General features: G+C 44.0%; 1 pseudogene; it reads right to left on the bottom strand.

Annotated features, from left to right (window-relative positions):
- Positions 1-1,379: 1,379 nt before the first annotated feature.
- Positions 1,380-7,836, bottom strand: LOC136387128 (histone-lysine N-methyltransferase PRDM7-like; annotated as a pseudogene).
- Positions 7,837-8,333: the final 497 nt, after the last annotated feature.

The following is an 8,333-nucleotide window of genomic DNA, read 5'->3' on the forward strand; positions in this document are numbered from 1 at the left end:
CACTCATTTGAGGAATCCAAGGAATAATGTGAACTGAGGAACAGAATAGAGACAGAGGAGAGATCAAAGGGACCAGAGGAAAAGAGACAGAGGGAAAGGGAATGGTACGATGGGATAAACCTGAACAGAAAGGGGAGGGTACTTTAGGAAGGGGGCAAGGAAGAGGTTGAGGGGAATGGGGGGAGGGGAGATGCATTCAGGGTGACCCTAGAATCTATGTAAACACAAAATTGCCTTTTAGTTGTATAGCCAAAGACATTTAGTATCTTCTGGTTCCTTAAGATGTCATACCATTTTATAAGAAGAATATTATTTTTTTTAATTGTTTGGCAAAAATTTTGACAAAATACCTTCTAAAGCATCCGCAGCTTATAAAGATAATGTCAACACTACAGTGATCATTTTTTTCCCCAGACATAATGAAGTGTGAATTTGTCATGTTAAATTGAAATGAGTAGCAAAATGTATCCACTTCCTGTTTACCTTTTTTGAGTTTTAGAGAATTGAAAGTTTTATTTTATTATATTTTTAAATAATTTCTACATGTAAGCTGTGAGACTGACTGTAATTCCAGTGTTTAATTTTCTATGGACAGACTTGCTAAACTGGACACCTTGCAGTAGGATTACCCCAATTATAGTGTCAGGATTTTAGCTGTACCAGAGGCCTTTATGTGATACACATAATTTGTGTAAAGTTTTATATGTGCAAATTGGTACATAAACAGTTCTCCATTTTTCTAAGTGAATGCAATAAATGTAGCATCGTGAATAAATATAACTTTTATTATCCTTAAAAAAACTCACAATTGGCCCTGGCCGGTTGGCTCAGCTGTTGAGCATCGGCCTGGCGTGCAAAAGTCCCAGGTTTAATTCCCAGCCAGGGCACACCGGAGAGGCGCCCATCTGCTTCTCCACCCCTCCCCCTCTACTTCCTCTCTGTCTCTCTCTTCCCCTCCTGCAGCCGAGGCTTTATTGGAGCAAAGATGGCCAGGGCGCTGGGGATGGCTCCTTGGCCTCTGCCCTGGACGCTAGAGTGGCTCTGGTCGCGACAGAGTGACGCCCCGGAGGGGCAGAGTGTCACCTCCTGGTGGGCATGCCCAGTGGATCCAGGTCAGGTGCATGCGGGAGTCTGTCTGACTGTCTCTTCTTGTTTCCAGATTCAGAAAAATAAAAAACAAACAAAGAAAACAAAACAAACAAACAAAAAAAACCTCAGAATTAATTAAATTTTAAAAAATAAAGAAGAAAAAAATCAAAAAAAGTAAAAAATATAAAAATTTCTCCTAAGAATCAAAGACATAAGAAATGAATCCTTAATTTCTGAATCATCTGATTTGAATGAAATCTTACTGACTTTAGAATGTACCATGAACAGTTCTAAGGTGAGTTCTTATTTTTTTTCCATTTTGAAGAATGGTTGTGCCCACCTCTAGCTGCTGAGAACTCTCTCTGCTTGCTTCCATAGTTGATGCCCAGGTTCTGGCCATACTCATCACCATACCAGACTAGCAGCTCACAGTCTGGCTTGATGACCTGGCAGGTTCGGTAGAAAATCTACCTGTGATACTGAAAGGCCACAAGATTCTGCTCTTCATCATCCTGGGCACAGTTCACATACCTGGGATTGAGGAAGGTGAAACAAAAGAAACACACAGGTGATGAGTTTCTACTACTTCTCAGATCCATGTCCAGCTCTGCACCTGACACTTGGGCTCTGATGTCACCCACTCTCACAGTGCTTCCGGAGAAACTTCTGTTCAATGTCCGAGCCTGTCACAATGTCATACTACTTCCTATCTCCAGGTCCTGCTTACAGTGCTCATCCTGCCTAATACCATTTTCCAAAGCCAATTTCAGATGTAACCTCCACCCTGATTGGCCATAAAACCCAGTGATCTCTAGCTTCTCTAAACTAACTCAGATCCTGTTTATATCACAGAACTTGCTACTTGATGTTGAAATCTGTGTCCAGATTAGTTCACATCATTAAATACTCAACACAAGTTCATCTTTTTTGAGAGAACTTAATCCATTCTCCTCTCATTTTATTTAGGTAACATCTGATGCCTCACCCAGGTCCCCCCAAAAACTGGAGGTCTCCCTGCCCCACTGAAGTGAGAAATGGGGAGGCAGACAAACTCCTACATGTGCCCAACCAGGATCCACCTGAAATGCCCACCAAGGGGCGATACTCAGCCCATCTCAGCATTGCACCAGTGCAACTGAAGCCATTCTAGCAACAGAGGCAGAAGCCATGGAGCCATCCTCAGTGCTCAGGCCAAAATTGCTCCAATATAGCCTTGGCTATGGGAGGGGAAGAGAGAGATAATGATGAAGGAGTGGAAAAAGTGTAGAGAAGCAGATGAGCACTTCTGTGGGCCCTGGCTGGGAATAAAACCCTGGACTTCCATGATTGGGCTGATGCTCTACTGCTGAGCCAACATATCGAGACTTGGAGGTGTCTTTATCTTTGCAAAATCATTCAGAACAATAATAGCTTATTCACATTCTGTAGCCTCTGATAAAAGAGCCCCTAGAAAAGTGGCAAATGATCATTGCTCTGCAGGCTTCAGAAGTCAGTTCTAGTTAGAAGTGAGGCTGGAATAATTTGCTGCCCTCACAGGTTTAGGCTATCCTTGCTTTAGGTATCCTGGCACTGTGCACTTCTCAAAAAATAGGAAAATTATAGTTAAACATTTTTAGTTTTTTTTATTATACATTTTAGAGAGGAGAGGGAGAGACAGAGGGAGAGAGAGAGAGGAGAGACAGAGAGAGAGAAGGGGGGAAGAGCTGGAAGCATCAACTTCCATATTGCCTTGACCAGGCAAGCCCAGGGTTTTGAACCGGTGACCTATAGTTAAATATTTTTTTTTTCATTTTTCTGAAGCTGGAAACAGGGAGATACAGTCAGACAGACTCCCGCATGCGCCCGACCGGGATCCACCCGGCACGCCCACCAGGGGCGATGCTCTGCCCACCAGGGGGCGATGCTCTGCCCATCCTGGGCATCGCCATGTTGCGACCAGAGCCACTCTAGCACCTGAGGCAGAGGCCACAGAGCCATCCCCAGCGCCCGGGCCATCTTTGCTCCAATGGAGCCTTGGCTGCGGGAGGGGAAGGGAGAGACAGAGAGGAAAGCATGGCGGAGGGGTTGAGAAGCAAATGAGCGCTTCTCCTGTGTGCCCTGGCCGGGAATTGAACCCGGGTCCTCCGCACGCTAGGCCGACGCTCTACCGCTGAGCCAACCGGCCAGGGCTAGTTAAATATTTTTAAAATCAATTGTTTTACTCTGCAATTCGTCCTCCAAAAAAAGATGGGTTATATAATCTATTTTAATAATACCTTCCTCTAAACTAAAATACAATAAAAACTTGCTTAAATAATGTTCATTAGATCAATTAAAGTTTAGTCCAGGCTCTCAAAATTTTTTTCCAGTGCCTAAATTTTGTCTAGCATAGAGATTTATATTTTGAGGACATATGCTATATTTTTATCTCTCTTTTTTCATCTAAATACCTCTTGCTTTGAAAGAACAAGAGGAAAAAAAAGAGGAACAGAGAATTTAGGGAGACCACTGAGGTAGGCATGATGAGAAGGAAAGATGTATGGGCCTGAGAGGGATGAGTGTTCTCCGTGACTCCCCGAAACTTCTTGGCCTTACCTCATCCAGTTGGCCTAGGATTCATCCTTACCATCCACATACTCATGGCAGTTTCTACCTTTGGTGATCTGCATTTCAGGAAGAAAATATAAAGGTTTTTTTTTGGATGTGGAGGTAATTTCTCTGTCAACAAAGCTCTTTCAGCTTGCATGCATTGCCACTCATGACCACATGATACTTTCTTTACTCATTACATCTGAGTTGACCTGTCCACTTAGGGCTGGAAGGAGGCATTCCTTTTTGTCTGTACCACATTGCTCCCACTTAACCCGTGATCCTCAACAGGAGCTCCATGGTCTGCAAAGTCCAGTCAGTACCCAGACCTAACCATATTGTCTCCATCCATGTCCTAGTATGTAGAAAGACAAGTCCCACCAAGCTATGGGAGGAATGTGGGAAGTCACAAGACAGGGGAAGAGGTAAATACTTCTCACCGGCCAGGAGTATCTGTTGTTGCCTGCCTCTTCATCTTCTGTGATCTGGCCCTTATAAGGGCCAAAGTGCAGACCCACTGGCAGAGCAGATGCCTCATTCCACACTCCAAGACCAGCTTCAGGAATGCCCAATGGTCTGATTCTCAACCCAGGGGGCAGAATGAGCGCTGCGTGGTTCGGATGCCCCTTATCCACTGTACTGTCTTTTACAAATGTAGGAGGCCCATGCATGGCACAACTGTCAATGAAGAAGTTCTGACAGTTTTCACAATCTGGGGGTGAGAGCAACAGGAATTAGGGAAGGTTTAGTGCATGTTCCTGGACATATAGAGCTTCAGAGAGAGTGCAGGCACTCACATCATTGAGCCTCAATTCTGTAGTGTAGATCCATAGGGAAACAGAATTCTCTAATGACCAAAGGACTAGATTAAATTATTGTATGAACAGATAACATGCTTTGTGAGGGTTACTTACAGAGGTAGTCATCATCCTGGGGCTTGCTGACCTCTTGGTACACTTGGCCTTTTCTTTCTTATAGGCTATACATCTTTACTTTAGTCTCCATTCTCCTGAGTTCTAAGTTGGAGAGGAGTGAGTTTGGTGGAGGCTGGAGTGTTAGTCCCTACTTTGTCAAAAAACACATAATGTCCTCCCATCAAATTATCATTCATCCTTCTTTATACTCTTGTATTTTCTTTTGTCAACTATTGGCTCAGAAAGCCTCTATAATAGTAAGCCTCTATGCTGACTACAGATGGTCAATTCAAACTTTGTTTCTAGATCTTCCCATTATGAGGTTTAATATTCCAACTTTAATTATTCATAAAATATATATTTAGGGCACAGTATATGTAAGTTATTGAGGAAAGGCCTAGTATACAACACCAACAGGGCATGGTCTCTAGTATCAGGGGTGTATTTATTGGACAACATAAAAGAGTCAGTTTTTTTATATTGAATTTAAGCCCTAGACTGTGGCTCAGTGGATAGAGTGTTTTCCCATTGTATGTCCCGGGTGTGATTCCGGTCAGGGTACATAAGAGAAACAACCATCTCCTTCTCCACCCCTCCTTCTCCCGGTTCTCTCCTACTTTCTTTTCTTCAGCCAGCAGCTCAATTGGTTCTAGCATTGGCCCTGGGCACTGAGAAAATTTGGTTAGCTGGAGCACATCAATCTGAGTTGCTAAAAACCAGCTCAGTATTCAGAAATTGGGGTTACCAGGTAGATCCTTGTAAGAGTGCATATGAGAGTCAGCCTCACTATCTTCTCTCATTTTACCTAATATATAAACAAATACGTATGCAAATAAATAAATTGAATTCAACACTTTCAAAGAATATATGCACTTATCTTTACCTTACATATTAGTATTCAAGAGCTCAGAGAATTTGTAAGATTTGCCCAAATCTCCAGTGTTAAATTCACTCTGAATGAAGTAGAGTTTAAATCCAGGCCTATCCAAAGTTCACCCCACATACCTAGGCCATACTAATTAGCCTTTCTAGGGACTCAGAGGAACTGAAATCTACAAATGATTTTCTCTTACCCAATTTTTAACTAGAGTGTTTTCCACACACATTAAAGAGATGGTCGACACAGGGCCTGATACAATGGTTCCTGGCTCACAACCCCAGCTGCTTAATCACGACATTTAATCCTTTCCCATGTGCAATGTGGCCGGCACTGCCAAAGCAACCCTGTCCTGGAGCACTGCTCACTGTCCAGACCTTCCTCCTCCTCTTGTGATGACAAGTGCTCTGAATGAGTTATTTCTTATGTGCTAATTTTATACTTCTATACCATTCCTGCTCATTAACACATCTATAAATATGTGTAATTATTTACACATGGAAGCAGTGTAGCAAATCGCCCCTTACTGCACAATGCACTGTTTGCATCGCGCTTGTTTGCTAAATGCAATCTCTGTCCCTTGTTAGCTGTTGAGACACTGGGACCTGACCATTGTCAGTTTCAAAAGGGCAGCGCCATGCCTGTGGCCCCTCACCTTGTTGTCTCCTATTCCATTCTTCATGTGAGTCCTCAGTGTCCACCACCAGGGTTTTGGTGGCCTGCAAGCGGTGAATCATAAAAGTGGTTAGAGGGGCTCTGAGGCCCAGGGAGAAACAAAATCCTGGTCCCCAAGGCGAATCGCTTGAAGGAGCAGCCCCCACTCAGGGGGGTCTGCCTCCCGCAGTTCCCACATCCTGGTTTCCGCACCCCATCACCTGTGTGCAGCAGCGAGTCCTGGTTCCTCTCCACGTTGGGGCAACGTGCCTTCTCCCAGTCACCCAAGGTGGCCACCCCTCCCAGGAGAAGTAGGCGCAGATGTCCCTGAAGGCTTCAGGGTCCTAGGGAGAGACACGGCCATGTGACTTTGCGCAGCAGCCGGCAGAAACTGCCGCTCGCCCTGCTTGGTCTGCTAAGCCTAATCCAGACTCAAAACATTGAAGACAGGAACAAAATCTGTTGATTCCACACCATAGCTTTATAGTCTAGCTTAACCAAGCAGTGGCAACTTTGAAAGAAATCTGAGGCAGAGAGCTGGCCCTTTGTTTTACCTAGTTTTTATAGTTTTACAAGCGGGAAGTAAAGAAGCAAAAATTGCAATTAGGTGCCCTGTACTACTATTGGTTATAGTCATATGCCCTTTAACATGATAGGAGCATGTTCAATTTTCAAGCCATACATCATTTTGGAGAAAACAAAATTTATAAGTTGGCCTGCACTGTGGTGGCACAGTGGATAAAGTGTCGACCTGAAATGCTGAGGTCGTTGGTTTGAAACCCTGGGCTTGCCTGGTCAAGGCACATATGGAAGTTGATGCTTGCAGCTCCTCCCCCCTTCTCTCTCTGTCTCTCTCTCCTTTCTAAAAATGAATAAATAAAATAAAAATTAAAAAAAATTAAATTTATAAGTTTACACAATGATAGAAAAATGTCTCTTTACATATTAAAAGACATTACTATATTTTCTAATGTTTATCCACCATCTCTTTGTCCAGAGTCACACATCATAACTACATGCATTCACATTGGAGAGGTAGTTTTCATGGGGACAAATGCCCATAAATGGCTCATTACTATAAGAAAAATTTTATTTTGGCTTTTCTCTTCCTGCACCTAGCTAGCCATTCATCCCTTTCTCCACAGGTGTGGTGGAATGTCAGGGAATCCATGTTTTCCTTCCCTTTGCATTTACAATACAATGCCAAGGGCCATCCTGGTTTTATGCCAATCACACAGTACAGAGATTATTCACAAAATTTCTCTGCACACCTTAACCCAAATTAATAAAATGTTCTTTAAGTCTATTAAAATATTAATATTGATTCTGTAGCTTTTGGTAATTTACAACACTTGCAGGTGAGGTGGCACAGTGGCTCCTCAGGGCTTCTCAGGCCCAGGTTTCCCCCAGCCCACTGCCCACCTCCCCCTCAGCACCCCCCCACCCCACACAAAATCCCGTCTGCGTCTGTGCTTCAGCCACCCTGCAGGCCCGGCCCCTTCGTGCCTGAGAGGGAGACGGCGATGAGGCTGACTGCTTGGCCAAAGGGCACGCATTCGCATGCGTGTGTGCTTGCGCTGGGGTGTCCAGAGAGGAAACACGTGGGGTCACCTTCAGGTAATCAAGGACCGGCCAGGCCAGGACTTCATCCAAGTCAGTGACCTCCTTGCTCAAGTCAGCAACTTGGGCTTTAAGCCAGCGATCTTTGGGCTCAACCGGAGGCCATTGGGTCATGTCTATGATCCCATGCTCAAGCTGATGACTGCTCAAGCTGGTGAGTCCGTGCTCAAGCCTGATGAGCTTATTACATTTTCATGTTGTTCAAGCACTCTCTTGAGTTTCTCTATTCTACTCTTAAGTTTATCGATCATCGTTATGACTGTTTGCTTTGAATTCTTTATCTGTCCAATTACCCATCTCCATTTAATTAGGACATTTCTCCTGAGTTTTTTCTTCTTCCTTCATTGGAGGAATATATATTCTTTTGTCTCCCCATTTTGTTTAACTTTCTGGTTTTGTTCCTTTGAGTAGAATGAAATAGTCATCTCGCCCAGTCTTGAAAAAGTTATCTTTGTTACATTGTGTGTTGAATAGTTTCAGCCTGCCGGTTGTAGTTGGGAGAGTTGCATGCAGTGCCTGTCCTGTCACCGGGCTTAGGTGGGTTCTGAATTGGCCACCTGGGTGTGTGAGCCTCATTGCCCATTTAATCTGGGCAGGGCTCCTGGTATAAA

This window comes from Saccopteryx leptura, unplaced genomic scaffold (assembly GCF_036850995.1).
Source record: "Saccopteryx leptura isolate mSacLep1 unplaced genomic scaffold, mSacLep1_pri_phased_curated manual_scaffold_92, whole genome shotgun sequence".
Taxonomy (NCBI): Eukaryota; Metazoa; Chordata; class Mammalia; order Chiroptera; family Emballonuridae; genus Saccopteryx; species Saccopteryx leptura.